This window comes from Phodopus roborovskii, unplaced genomic scaffold (genome assembly GCF_943737965.1).
Source record: "Phodopus roborovskii unplaced genomic scaffold, PHOROB, whole genome shotgun sequence".
Taxonomy (NCBI): domain Eukaryota; kingdom Metazoa; phylum Chordata; class Mammalia; order Rodentia; family Cricetidae; genus Phodopus; species Phodopus roborovskii.
This window is the reverse complement of record NW_026126542.1, coordinates 542,608-558,705: the sequence shown is the minus strand read 5'-3', so window position 1 is coordinate 558,705 and position 16,098 is coordinate 542,608. Positions and strand designations below refer to the sequence as shown.

The 16,098-nt window shown below is 41.7% G+C and overlaps 1 protein-coding gene across 1 annotated transcript in view; it reads right to left on the bottom strand.

The window, feature by feature from the left end:
• The window catches only part of Entrep1 (endosomal transmembrane epsin interactor 1), a 50,980-nt gene that overhangs the window by 22,409 nt on the left and 12,473 nt on the right, over nucleotides 1-16,098 (bottom strand). The gene's annotated exons all lie outside the window — the stretch shown is intronic.

Sequence of the window (16,098 nt, the reverse complement as noted above, 5' to 3'; positions counted from 1 at the left end):
TTCAAAAAACAAAATAGAAAACATAAATACTTAAAACTGACACTTTGAAAAATTAAAAAAGAAAGAATCCAAAAAGCCCTAGTTTACACTGGGCTATTTGATTATTTCATGTTCAAGAAAGAAACAGCAGCCAGGTGGTGGTGGTGCACCCCTTTAGTTCCAGAACTTGAGAGGCAGAGGCAGGCAGATCTCTAATTTTGAGGCCAGCCTGGTCCAAAGAATGAGAAACCTGATCTTGAGGGGGGGGGGGGTTGGGAATATTGAGCAGAGAAGGAAATAACTATGAAAATTGTGAAAAATTCAGTGCATATGAAAGAGTTCACTGCCACTCTGGTAATGGCTAATCTTTACTGTCAGCTAGACTGGAGTGAGGATAATCTACGAGACACATCTGTAGGTGTGTTGGCTGGAGCATTTCTATAGGGTTTAACTGAGGTTCACCCCCAAAGAAGACCTCACCAACCCACTGGCTGGGGCCACATTCCAGATTAAAGGTGGGAGGTGGAGACAGTGACCGAGAACAAACTCTTATCTCACACTGCTTCCTAACATAGGTCACAATGTTGTGACCACCCTTCCTCCCATTGCCACAGACACTTCCCCATCGCAGCAGGATGTATCTTAACGATGGCTAAAGCAGACACGTAAAAGAATAGAGTTGGATTTCTTTCTGATGCCATACACAGAACAAGTGTATCAGAAGGCACCACAGAGCACCACAGAGCTAAGGATAAAGACTACAATGATAAAACAGAGCAGGGGATGGGGAGGTGGTGCAGAGATTTAGGACGCTTACTGCTCTTACGGAGGACTCGGTTTGGTTTCCAGGACCCACATTTGGCAGCTCACAGCCAACTGTAACTCCAGTTCAGGGGATTCAACTCTCTGACCTCCACAGACACAGTACTCACATGGCACACACGAACTCACAAAGGCATACACAGAAAAGTAAAAATGTTTTTGAACAGAAGTAAGTCTTCATAACCTTGGCCAACAAAAGAACTTCTTAGGACTGCCAATCCAGGGAGCAAAATTAAAAATGGATAAACTAAGCTTCATTAAAATTAAAAACCCTCTGTCCTTGGAAGGTCATCACCACAAAAATTAAATGACAACCTGTAGATGCAGAAAAAGTGTTTGCAAATCTGGTGATGCCACAAAAAAAGGAAAATGATCCAGTTTTTAAGTAAGAATATGAATAGGTATTTACTTCCAAAACATACAAGTGGGAAAAAAAAAACCCACGTGAAATGTTGCTTAAAACGAAATGTCAGCACATACTGAAAAGGAAAGATGCCTAGGACCAAAAAGACAGACAGACAGTGCAGAAAGGATATGCTGCCATAAAAGAGAAGCGTGTTAGCAGATTCTCCAAAAATCAACAAGGAAGTTATCAAACAACCCTGAAGTTCCACTCCATGGCCTGTGGTTCAGAGGATTGGAAACATGCTTTAAAAAAAAAAAAAAGTTCAAGGTTGCCTTCAGCTGCACGGAGAGTTCGAGCCAGCCTTAGCTGCATGAGAATCTTTCAATAAAGAAAATAAAAACAGCATACACTACCCTGTCACAGTGGGGTTCTGTTGCTTTCATGTTGCTATGACAAAATGCCTGGCACAAGGGTGATGGATATCATAAAGGCTGAGTGTCAGAGGCGCGAGTCTACACTCCAAGGCTCTGCTGATTCTGAGTCAACCGTGAGATAGAACAGTATGGCTGCAGAAGCATGTGACAGAGGCTACTCATGTCATAGCAGACAAGAGCCAGGAGAGAAGGGATGGCACAAGACACACCCTCTAAAGACATACATCCTGTGACTCATTTCTCCCAAAGTTTCCAGAACTTCTGCCAGCTGAGGAGCCAAACCCCCAGGCACAAGCCATTTTACGATGTGCCTCATATCCAAACTGTATTACCCTTAATAACCCAAAGTAGAAATATCCATCAACCAGGGAAGGTGTAAACAAAATATATTGTAACCATACAATGCAATATTATTCACCAACAAAAAGGAGAAAGTACCAACACATAGTTAGAGCAGATACACCTTCAAAGTGTTATGCTAAAAAGTTGCCAAATGAAAGTCCACAGTCAAAAGAAATCTTTCTCCATGTGATTATATTTACCTGAAATATCCATAGTAAGCAAATCTAGAGACAGAAAGAGAATTTGTGGTTTCACAGGACTGAAGGTATGACAGGAAAAATGGGTAGAGACATCTAAAAGATACAGGGTTTCTTTACGGTGGTGACAGCAACTGATGGCAGTGACATATGTACATGCCTGCACGAACCACTTGTGTTCTTTAACAAGTAAAATTTACATATGTCAATTATAACATAGTAAATCCACACTTGAGGAAGAAAAAAGGAGTAGGTACACAGCATCTGTGTTTTGTTCACACAAGAAAGCAAAGGGTCATTAGAAACTTCAAGGAAACGGAATCGTGGGCATCAAAACTGTGCTGGTTTGAATGAAGAATGTCCCCCACAGGCATTTGGTTCCTGTTCGGTGGTGTCACTTGCAGAGACTGCAGACTCTTTGAGACACCTTGCTGGAGGAAGTGCATCACTTGAGAGTTTATAGGCTGACCACGCCTCTAGTTCACCTGTCCCAGCTACTTGCTCCTGTGATCCTGCTGCCATGCTACCCTGCCATGGTGGACTCTTATCTCTCAGGAACCATAAGCCAAAACAAACCCTCTTCCTTTAGTTGCCTTTGGTCACGGTGTTTTAACAGAGCAAATAGAAAAGTCATGGTCCAAAACAGAAGCCAATGAAAATGCGGCATCTACTGAGTAGACAAGCGTATTGATGTGTTTTGGCTTGGCTGCTGAAAACTCTGCTGGCCTGAGTGACATGGAATTGTATCTCCTGCCCCATCAAGCTTCTAGTCACAGGAAACAATGTGTACAAACAGGTCACCTCTTCTTTTCCAGTATTGGTGGAGGCCTGCTCTGTGGGCTTTACCACTCCTCATCTATTTAGATGGAATTCAAGGCTAGGCCCTTGAGCTCTCTTCCAGTATAAGATGAAAACTGTGCTCTGATCACTTCAAGCCATAATTAAAATTCAGTCCTTAACATGCCCATATTTGTGTCCTTAGTGAAAGCTCAGAATTTCATTTGAATTTTGGCTTTCTCCCCAGCACAGCAATGGGCTCATTACTGTGGGAAATAAGCATGGCTGAATGGGAAGGACAAGGAGCAACTACAATGTCCTACTTCCTAAGTTTGGTGTCTACTTCTCATTCTGCTGTGACTGATTATGTCTCATTATTAATCATCCATTTAGCATGTCTGAGGATCTCCACCAACAAAGTCCCCACTGGCTCCTCTGGGGCCTAGTCCCTTGTCTCAGCACCTGCAATGCAAACCCCACCCCCTTCTCCTGTGATCTCTCCACCCTCCCTCACTCCAGGTCAGCATTTGCCTACAGTCCAGCCAGCCAACTAAAAGCATTTTGCTAGAGCCTGGGCTGTGAATACATAGCTGCTTCCCAACTGAGACCACAGGGCATCCCAACCAGCCTTTTTAGGCACGAGGCTGGCACAGTCAAACACCAAGGGACCCATATTAGGCCTCCAAGTGCTTATCTCTAAGTACCCCCCGGGGGGATGGGGAAACTCATAATGCCACCACAATCCAGTAACTTTCTATGAAACATTTGCCTCTTTAAGCCCTCATCTTTTTGTAGGCAGGGGTTGGAGGGTTGGGGTGGAACTAGAGGGAGGGGGGAGCAGAGATCAGCTAAGTGCTACAAAATGGGTTTCAGTAACAGCTATGCAAGCCCTACTTAGATCATCTAAGACACTCTGGGATGTGCGAGCAACTGGAATCTCTCCTCCAGAGGCCTCAGGTGAATGGAAAACAATGCCATGGATGGATTCCTCTGTCGTAGCAATGGTGTGCAGGCAAGATCTGGAGGACAGAACAGACTCAAAAAGCAAAATGTCCGTTCTATGACAGTATAATGATAATAATGTTATTATCAAAAACTGGGGAATGGAAGAAAGAAAGGAGGGGGAAATGGCCAATTTCTCCTTATGAAAGACACAGCCAAAAGATACTATGCAACACGAAGGAACTACATACGACGTAGACGCATATAATATGATTTAATATTATAGCGTCATCAACAGAGGAAAAGTATTTTAGAAAGAGAGAGGAGGGAATGTGGATTAGCACACAGCAATGGGAGTTTAAAGTGGTTAACTGAGGGGCACGTCATCAGATCTGAGCACTAGAAGAAATACACAGAGCCCAGCTTTTATTTTTAAAAAGAATAAGATGGCTAACAAGTCATTCTTTTGATAAGCAAAAGCAGATTTCCCCCTTGTATTTATTACTTTTCTTACTGTAACGTGTTTTAGATTGATTCCTATTGCTATGATAAAGACCATTACCAAAAGCAGCTTGGAACAGAAAGGGTTTGTTCGGCTTCCGTGTTCCTGACCACAGTCCACGGCTGAGGGAAGCTAAGGCAAGAACTCAAAGCAGCATGTGGGCCAGAGAAGCAGGTAGGCTAACTGCAGATCTTTACCTCTCCCTCTAAGTCCAATCCCCAGTCTCATCCCTAGCTCTGTAGCAGACCCCCCGCTGCAGCCTCCCTCCCTCTCTGACCTCACTCCCAGGAGACTAAGCAGATCCTGCTGGAACATCTCACCTTCCTCCATCCTGTAGACCCACTCAGGCCCCTTCTCTCCTAGCCCATTCCCTTTCCTAAGTGTCAGCTCCCAATACATAGAAACACATTTTACCTGGAACCTTCAGTAGCCACACCTACCAGGACCCCAGAAGAATTTCCCACCAGTCAACACCACACAAACAACACAGTCTTCTAAAAACCAGAGAGGGCAACAGAAACCAAGGAACTGAACACTCACCCAACAAAGATAAGACCAGATATCAGCACCTAGAATTACAATTTTCCCAGGCACAGATGCCTAAATGTCAGTGTAAAAACACAATCAATAACAGCCAGGACAATATGACTCCAGGAGAGCCCAGCAACCCTTACCACGCAGGCCCTGAGTATTATAACACAGCTGAAACACAAAACAAACAAACAAAACAAAACAAAAAAAACCTTAAATGCTTAAAATGGCCTTTATGGATATGATACAGTGCCTTAAAGGGGAAATAAATCCCTTAAAGAAGCCTATGAAAAATATAAACAAACAGTGAAGGAAATGAAGACCCAAGACCAGAAAGTAGAAATAGAATCCATAAAGAAAACTTAAGCTGAGGGGAATCTGGAAATGAAAACTTTAGGAACTCGAACAAAAACCTCAGAGGCAAACCTCACCAACAGAACACGAGAGTTGGAAGAAGGAATTGAATACAAGCTAGAAGAAATGAATACCTCAGTCAAAGAAAACGTTAAATCTTAAAAAATGTATATATAGCCAGGCACAAAATATCCAGGAAATCTGGGACACTATGAAAGACCAAAATAAGAATAACTGGATAAGAGTAGAGAGAAGAAACCCAGGTCAAAGACACAGAAAAATGTTTTCAACAAATTCATAGAAGAAAATTTCCCAAACCTAAAGAAGGAAGTGTCACCAAGGTACAAGAAGCATACAGAACACCAAATACAGAACACCAAATAGACTGGACCAGAAAAGAAATTCTTCTTAATGCATAATAATCAAAACATTAAGCATAAAGAATAAAGAAAAGCAATCTGCTGAAAGGGAAAAAGATCATACAAAGTGGCCCACACATACTCAGACACAAAGCAAGTCTCAACAGATACTAGAAAACTGAAATAACATTCTGCAACCCATCAGTCCGCTATGGAGTAAAGCTGGACATCAACAACAACATAAACAACAGAAAGCTTACAGACTCGTGAAAACTGAGTAACTCACTACTAAATGAAAACCTGATAAAGAAAGAAAATTAAAAGACTTCCTCGAATTGAATTACAGTGAATACACAACATACTCAAACATACAGGGCACAATGAAAGCAGCACTAAGAGGCAATTTCGCCATTCCGGATTCCAAGCTGCACGCCAGAGCTATAGTAATGAAACAGCATGGAATTGGCACAACAACAGAGACATTGGTTACTGGAATTGAATTGAAGATCCAGACATAAATCCACACACTTATGGACACCCCAATTTTGACTTTTAAAAACAGCCAGAAATACAGGGAGGGGGGAAGCATCTTTAACAAATGGCACTGGTCAAACTGGACAGCTGCATGTAGAAGAATCTAAATAGATCTGTACTTACCACCCTACACAAACTCAACTCCAAATGGATCAAAGTCCTCAATTTAAAAACCAAATACCCTGAATCTGATAGGAAAATATTTAAAAAACAAACAATTTCCTCAATACATACCACTTACCAAAGTTAACTCAAGACCAGATAAACAGTTTAAACAGACATCTAACCCCTCATGAAATAGAAGTCATTAAAAGTCTCCCAACTGAAAAACATCCCAGGTGGTTTTAGTGCAGACTCTGTCAGACTTTCAAAGAAGAGTTAAAATGCCAATACTCCTCAAATTATTACACAAACTAGAAACAAAAGAAACACTGCACAACCCATTTTACAAGGCCATCTCTGTTCTGACAGCCAAGCCAGAATTAAAGACCAATTTCTCTTATGAACATAGATGCAAAATTCTCATTAAAATGCTTGCAAACCAAATTCAAGAACATCAAAAAGATCATGCACCATGATCAGGTAGGCTTCATCCCAGAGACTCAGGGATGGTTAAACATACACAAATCAATAAATGGAATGCATTATGTAAACAAACTGAAAGACAAAACCACATGATGACCTCATTAGATGCAGTAAAGATCTTTGACAGAAATCCAACAGCCCTTCATGATAGAAATCCTGGAGAGATTAGAGACACAAGGAACATACCTCAACACAATAAAGGCAGTTTAGAGAAGCCTATAGCCAACATCAATTTAGAACAAAACTCAAAACAACCCACTAAAATCAGAAACAAGACAAAGTTGTCCTCTCTTTCCACATCTATTCAACATAGTACTTGACGTCTTTTCTAGAGCAATAAGACAACTGAAGGAGATCAAGGGGATACAAATTGGAAAGAAAGAAGTCAAACTATCTCTATATTCAGATGATATGATAGTATACATAAGTAACTGTAAAATTCTACCAGGGAACTCCTACAGCTGATAAACACTTTCAGCAAATTAGCTGTATACAAAATTAACTCAAAAAATTCAGTAGCCCTCATATATACAAATGGAAAATGGTCTGAGAAAGAAACTATCACAACAGCTTCAAATAATATAAAATATCTTGGGGTAACTCTAACCAAACAAGTGAAAGGCCTCATAAAACTGAAAGCAAGCAGTACATGCCTTTAATCCCAGCATTCAGGATTCAGGGGCAGGCAGATTTCTGTGAGTTCAAAACTACTTTGGTCTACAAAGCAAGTACCAGGAAGGACAGCCAAGGCTACAGAGAGATACCTTGTCTTGAAAAACGTGTGTGTGTGTGTGTATATATATATGGAAATGGACACCATCATTTGGAAAAAGTGGCAGACTAGGAATGGAAAAAGTTTTTACTAGATACATATCCAATAGAGGGATAAGATCCAAAAAAATATAAAAAATTCAGACTAGTTATCAAGAAAATCAACATAGCAATTTAAAAATGGGGTAAAATCAGGAATGATGGTACCTCTGGAAGTCCTTTTATTGTACAGGTTGTACAGTGCTGTTTTAGCTGTCCTGGGTGTTTTGTTTTTCCATATTAAGGTGAGTATGGCTTTTTTAAGTTCTGTAAAGAATTGTGTTGGAATTTAGCTGCTTTCTTTGGATAATACTCCTTCCTCCCAAGCAAGACTATAAACCATCTTCAAATAGCCCAGCCAGAGCTAGAACCCTAAAAATATCCCCTGTTCCCTTGTCCTTTCTGACATCTGCAGGCAAGGAAACATTTCTCCTACTGAAGTAGAGCAAAGAGACAAAGCTTAACGTGTTTGCTCAATGGGCACCCAGAGAATCAACCATGGTGTTCTAGACAATTGGCTACAGCAACACTGTTTGTGCTCCCCATTCCACGAGGCTGACCTAAAATCCTGGCTCTGTGTCTTCAGGCGTGTGACTAATTTGTGGTCTGCTGGTTAATGCACATTAGTATTTATAGCAGAACTGGATGGAAGACTCCCTTTCGTTGGCTTAGCCAAGAGGTTAACTAAGCTCCAGTAATGACCTGGTGCTGTCAGACCCTGCCTGATGGTTAGAATGTAGCCACACAGGCTTAGGTCATTTTGCAAAGCAGGGCACTGCCTGGATCTAGATTCTACCTAGAGAGTGACTGCAGGGCTCTTCCTTTCTGAGGACCCAGGATGTTCCCCAGGCATGGTTCCCAGGGGTGATCAGAGAAGAAAATCAAAGCTCTGCTGCCAATGTGACTGAAGCCAGGCCTCAGTGTGTCTGCAGTAACACACACAGCAAAGCAAGAGGCCAAATCTTCTTGAACGTATTCTCCGTGATGATATTTTTTACATATATAATATGCTTGCCCTGCATTCCATTTGTCATTTCAGTTTCAATGTGCATTTATACCTTTCCTTCACTAGAATCCTGAGGGACAGTTGTATTCCCGTTCTACAAATGAGGGGGCTGAGTTCCCCATTTCCTGAGCCACAAACTCATTGAAAATAATGGGTCTGAGAGGCAAAAGTGAACCTTGTGCTGTCTTTGTTAGTGTTATCTGGCTCTTCAAAGTGAAGGATAAAATCCCCTAAGTTTTTGTCAATCCCAGACTGAAAAGATTGTATACAGGCAAGAGTAAGAAAACAACTTGCCTAATTTATAATTCATGTCCAAAATAAGGCCACTGTCAGCCCCAGGGAGGTGTCTGCCATTTTGCTAACCAAGGAGGCTGTGAAACAGGACAATGGGAAGAACATGGAAGTAGGACCAGAACGTGGAGGCTCTTTCTAATAATGGGCCATCTGTCTGGGAAGTGGACAAGCCAGTCAGTCCTTGAGCCATTACTTCCTATTTTACAAACCAGACTGACATAAATATCACAAGCTTCTGTATCCTAGAGAACCTAGTAAATTCATATTTTATTATTATTCTCTCATCTATTACATCCTGACCTCAGCTTCCCTTTCCTCCTCTTCTCCCAGACCCTCCCTCACCTCCCCCCTCCCCCAGATCCATTCCTTCTCTGTTTCCCCTCAGAAAAGAGCAGCCTCTCAGGGATATCATCCAAACATGGCACAACAAGTTACAATAAGACTAGGTACACACCCTCATATCAAGGCTGGACAAGGCAACCCCAAAGGGTCCCAAGAACAGCCAAAAGAATCAGAGACATTATAAGAGACATTATATATAAGCATTATAGACATACAAGAGAATAAGAACACTCTCCTCAGTGTGTGTGTGTGTGTGTGTGTGTGTGTGTGTGTGTGTGTGTGTGTTATAGGGTACTAGACCAAAAGCATAGAGCCTAGTAGGCAAATACTCTACTATAAGTTACCCAAGTGTGCCTTAAACTCGTGGCCTTCCTGCATCAGTCCTCCAAGGCACTGAGATTACAACTGACCAGCACCATGCCCAGCTATCCAAATACTTTTATGCCTTAGAAAAACAGAGTGAGTTGTTAGCAATGTAACTCACTTGGGAGACTGCTTCCCTAGTATGCATGAAACCCATGATTCAATGTCCAGCACCAAATAAAACCATACACGGTGGCATAGACCTATAGTCCCAGTGTGGTAATATATTGCTTATGATCTAATAAAGTCACTGAGGATCAAAATGCAAAGCTAGCCACAGCCATAGAGACAGGCAGTGGTGATACACACCTTGAATTCCAACAGCTATACTAGCTAGCCTTAGAGGCCGCAATGAACTACACAAAATTGATCCAGTCTAAAAGAGAAACAGCTCACACAAAGGTGATCTCAGCACTTGGGATCACACACCTTTAATCCTAGCACTAGGGAGGTTTGAGACAGGAGTGCTATGGCTGGGTAGAGAAAGAAGTATAAGGCAGGAGAAGAAAGGAACTCTGAGGATTGCAGTCTGAGGTTTGGTGGAGAGGATTGTACTCTGAGGATTCATGGAGACAGGGTCACCCATTTCAGTCTGAGAGAGAGGTAAGAGCTAGTGTGGCCTATCTGCTTTGCTTCTCTGATCTTTCAGCTTAAATCCTAATATCTGTCATTAGGTTTATATTATTTGTGTTACATCCCAGTACCTAGCAAGTGGAGGCAGGAAGATCAGAAGTTTAGTCATCAAATCATCTCCAAATACATGATATTCTAGAGAGAGAGAGAGAGAGAGAGAGAGAGAGAGAGAGAGAATGATCACTGAATAACAACATACAAACAGAGCTTAAGAAATGCCCATCTGAAATTAAAATATCAAAATAACTAGGGGGGTTCTAGAAATCTCTAATAACATAGCATGAAGGACTCAAAATATTGTTCTGAATTAAGGCACCTCTTTCACAGACCCATAAATTAAGAGATTCCCTCACAGGTACCTAATAATTAGTGGTAATGTGTCAGCACTAAATCCAGGTTTCTTGCACTGTGAAATAATAAGAGCTCATTCCAAATTATGGACAGCCACAGAATGTATTTGAATGAAGCAGCCTACACCAGGGCAGAAGAGCCTCAGAGCTCATGTGAGTCTCACAGAGAGAATCCTACTTGTAAGTGATGGCTTGGACTCCAGTTCTTCATGGCATCAGGAAAGATGTCACAACTCTTTCTTGCTAACCAGTCTTGGCAGTCAGTCATCAACCACTCTGAACAAGTATGTCAGTTTCCCATGGTTCTCACAACAGAAGAAGGGTCCTGGATCTCATATGGCTTTCGTGGAGTAGAGCCCTTTCCTCATCCTACCTTATTGAATAATGAGAGAAGAATGTATGCTTTAAGCCATTCTGTTCTAACTACTATAATAATGAAGTTGGAGCAATTGAAGGGCTATTTTTAAACAGCCACTGTAGTTACCATCTCTTATCATTGGTGTGAGGTATAATCTAGGGGACCTACAAGTGAAAATCAACTACATGGAACCTTCTGGGCATGGTGGTGCACACCTTTAATCCTACTCAGGAGGTAGAAGCAGGTAACCTAGTTCTGCATGGTGAGTTCCAGGCCACCAGGGTTACAAATGAGGCCTTTTCAAATATAGTAAAATAACCATATGGAACCCAAGACATACGTTTGTTTGTTTGTTGTTTGTTTGTTAATGGGGATCATGCCATAACATGTATGTGGAGGTCAGAGGACAACTTGTAAGACTACATTCTCTCCTTCTATCATGTGAATCCTGGGGATCTTACTCAGGTTGTCAGGCTTGAGTCATTCAATGGCTAAGAGCCTTCATTTGTAACACTGAAGAACAGAATCTTTCTTACATCAGCTTGAAGGTCAGATTCATCCCATCCATTCCAAACTGACAAGAAAGTTGCAACAGTTCCAATTACCACCTCACAAGCAACCAAAACTACAGCAGTCAGTTGGACTTCCATAGTGCTGAGATAGTGACATTTACTAATCAAGGACAATTTTTGAGGCCACTTCTAGAACTGAGTCTGATTCTCAAGAGATTACAAAACATTTTTGGCAAAATCAAAAAAGGAAGAAACAGTGTAAAAATAAGAATATTCTTTAGACATGGAAAAATGGTAGTCCTTTGTGGAAAATATTCAGCCTAGACTACTATACAAAAGAACATGTTTGCTCCTAGTAACAAGTATTTAAAACCTATTTTCTAGTATTATTATTGTACAGAACATGTAAGCACTCTTCCAGTATAAGGAGAGGACCCAGTGAATGAAGTTTTGGGTTTTCATGAAGACCTGAGTTTGAAGGAACCGGAGCAAGCCGACCCTCCTTTGTTCAAGCTGATAAATAGCCTGAAGTTATCACAAAGACCATCACGCAGGAGGGTACACAAAAGAACTGCTTCTTACAAAGGAACACTCCTGTTACAAAGGGACACTCACCCGGCTGGTGTGGACACAACTGAAAATGAGGACAGCTGGCCTCACAAGGAGCTAGACAAGGGAGAGCCTTGCCCCAATCTCCAATAGCCACAAAAGCATGTGACTGAACTGGCCCTAGAGATGGAGGGGGCAAGTGGGAAGTTTCCTGTGCCCACCTAGCCATCTCTTAGAGAGACAAATGAGAAACACTAAGCAGCTAATCGACAGGTTAAGCAGACTGCCTCTGATGGTCTTGGGCTAGGTCACTACACTCGGCTCTGGAGAGCAGGAACCAGTCATTGGGGAAACCAGTACCTCTTTAGGGTATGACTGAGTCAAATGAGAAGGCAGCAGGCAAGCACTGGGCTGGGGAAGAAAAACCCAAGGCAGACAGTGCCCAGTACGAATAGGAGAGCTAAAGCCAAGAGCTGACAAACCTGGGCAGCTGAGCCCAGATCTGCAAAATACTGTCCTAGCACATGCCCTGGAATACTCTTGAAATCCCAGCACTGGGGCTCAGAGGCAGAGAGCAAGGCCAGTCTCAGTTACATATGAAGTTCAAGGCTAGCCTGGGCTACATGAGATCCTGTCTTGAAAAAAACCAACACAAAAGGCACTGCTGGCTTCCCTATTGGAACAAGGCCTCTTCTCAATATTACCCCTTGGCACATTCCAATACTCATGAAGCAAGAGAGGAGGCTAGGCAACAAAGAAAGGAAGGAAAGAAAGGGGGAGGGTTGAAATATACACCAAGGGAAGGGGGTGGTAAAAGCCACTCCTAATATCCCAAATTATCCCCCCCAGTCCAGAAGAAACTATGCTCCACAAAGGCCGAGAGTTGCATGGCTCAGAGGAGGAGCCAGGAGTCCTTCCAGCCACATCTGATGGGTACTTCCGGTTTCTCTCTACACACATTTTTATTTCTTAGCATAATGCATTTAATGCAGGTTATTATAGTAGGGATGTGTGTGTGTCCTGTTGGTTGTTTGATAGAAGTTTTGTTAAGACTTTATTTTATTAATCAAGTATGTGTGTGTATCTCCATGTGTGGGTACATGCATGTGTGTGATGTGTGTGTGGCAGGAGGGGGTGCCTGCAGAGACCAGAAGAAGATACTAGATTCGATAAAGCTGGTGTTACAGGCAGCTGTGAGCCACCTGATATGGGTGCTGAGGACGGAAGCCGAGTGCTCGGTAAGAAGCACTAAGGCATCTCTCAACCACTGATCATCCTTGTGAGAGGAGGTCTTACTATGCAGTGTAGACAGGCCTTGAACTCTCCACAGTTCACAGTTCTGCCTCGGCCTCCTAAGTGCTGGTATCACAGGCATGCATCACCACACCTACATAACGTTACATTACTAAGATTTGTGTAAATCCCAGGTTTTTCATGTAGCGTGGTGACTGAGACTTAATGTATAAGCTGACAGACTGAACCTTGTCTAGTTACAAGGCCTAAAAAGAACATTTATTACAAATTAATATTGATTAACATTTTACATATGGCCTAGTTTGCCTGTTTCTGTGACAAAATGCTGACTAAAAGCAATTAAGGCGAAGGATTTATTTCAGCCTATGCCTCTCAGGTCACACCCCATCACCAAGAGAAGTCAAGAACCTGGAGGCAGGAATTGAGACAGGGACCATGAAGGAACACTGCTTACTGGTTTGCTCCTCATGTCTAGCTAAGCCTGCTTTGCATAGTACCCAAGACCACCTACCTAGGGGTGGTACCACCCACAGTGAGCTCCCTCACCAATCATCAACCAAGAAAATGCCCCACAGACACACCCACAAAACAATCTCATGGGGGCATCTCGTCAATGAAAGTTCCCTCTTTCCAGATGCCAATTGCTTGCATCAAGTTAACAAAAACTAACCGGCCCAGTGACATTCTCTACATGATCTTCTACCACTACAATATAAAAGTCCAAATGCCCAACTATATGATAAAAATTAATGATGCAATTAAAATACAATAGGCCATTTAGCAATAATAGGTGATACATAGGTAATTCATAGTAAACTGAAAAGGCAGGACATAAGACGGTACATACACGTTGGTTACAACCATGTTCTCTATGTGGTGTGTGTCTGGTACAAATATGTGAATGTCAAAGCATGTGTTCATGTATATGCATGAGCAGGATGTATAAGCCAGAGCAGGATGCGGGGTCTTCCTCTATTACTCTATGCCATAATGCCTTTACCAGGGACTCTCAACAGGAAATTGATGGGAGATGTCATTCTGTATATGTTTCTCATACTGGTTAATGAATAAAGCACTGTTGGCCAATAGGAAAGGAAGATAGGAGGGACTAGGAGACAAGGAGGAAATAGGAAGTAGGAAGGAGGAGCCAAGATGGAGAGTCTGGAGAAAGCAGAACCGCCAGCCACCTCTCCCTGGTAAGACCATGTGGAAATACATAGTAATAATTAAGACAGAGCTAGCTGATAAGAAACTAGTACCTGGCCAACAGAATTATATCAAATACAGAGTCTCTGCATTATTTGGGGGCTGGCGTGGCGGCGGGACAAGACCAGGCAGCGGGAGAAAAAACCATACTCATTACAGAAAATCATCATTTTGGAAAGGTTGCCTAGTCAATGAGTTTATAGGATCGGCCTACATCTGCCCCCAATGTTGGGTTATGGGTGTGCACAGCCAGGCCAAGCTTTTGTATGTGGGTACTAGATAACTATAGGGTTTGGTTTGGCTTTTTTTTTTTTTTTTTTTTTTTTTTTTTTGAACAATGATGAAAACGGAGTAAAAATCAGTTAATGAAAATGATTTTTATTAAGGTCATTTTAACCTATTCTTGTTAGTGCTCAATAACGAATATATAAGGCACCTTTCCAAATGATAGCAATTCAAAAATAAATGCCTTCAAGTATGAGTTTTCTTGAACTCTATTTAGGATACATGTTCATATTCTATTCATCATTTGCAATTTTTAGAACACAAATATCAGGGGAGATTTTTTTTAAATCTTCATTCACTTTAAAGACTTGAATATTTTAATGACCAACAGCAAATGATACCACAAAGGTCACCCTCTACCAAATACAAACACAGAAGACCACCAACCCAAACCCAAACATTTCCTGCACAGACAAATCCCAAATGGCTGCAGCAAAACATGCCTCAGCTACGATCCATGGGCTCATTCAACACCTCCTTCCCTTCTGTCCTACTTCCCAATATATTAGATGACAACTCATTCCTTCCAATACTTTAAAGGTGTTTCACTAAAGGCAATAAATGATGGGGTTACAAAATGTTGCCTATGTTACTTGAGGAGCCAAAAACACACTAGAGTTCAAGATTCTCAGAGCAGTGCAGGGAACCAGGACACATCTATTCTACATCATGCCATTTCAACATGTATAACCCACCCTGTATGACTGTCAGGGTTGAAAAGATAGTCAGTATAATGCTTGTTATGCAAGCATGAGGACCTGTGTTTGGTTGCTAGAACCCAAGTAAAAATGCTGACATGATGGCATGTGCTAGAGAAGCAAGACAGGAGAGTTCTGGATCCCACTGACCAGCCACTCTAGTCTAATTGGTTAGGTTCAGTGAGAGACAGTCTCAAAGGAAACAAGAGTTCTTGAAGATGTCACCAAGGTTGTCTTCTAGCCTCCATCCCCCCATCTCACACACACACACACACACATACACACACACACATTAAAAAAAAACATTTTTTAAAAAAATAACTTCTGGAAATAATTAAACCTTACATCAAGAGATATGGAAGAAAAGTAAGAAAAAAAGCTACCTTGTGTAATATGTTTTTAAATACTCTTCAATGCAAGTCGGATTTCCTAAACTATTTTGGACTTGCCAGTTACACAGACTCCACTGCTATTTATCTGTTTATTGCTGTTGTCTCTTAATTGAACTCCCACACTAGGTGAAAACAAAGGATAAAGATTCAGATCATTCGAATTGCCATTGGGCACTGGAGAATGGTTCGTTTTAGAACATTAATTGCAGCTTTACAGCAGAGAAAGAAGGATAAAGTCATCAGTTGATGGCTGCATTATTAAGAAAATTAACATTTGTGGACTAAAGAGACAATATAGCGAATCTCAGGAACAAAATTATAAAGCTGTTCGACCAAACTATT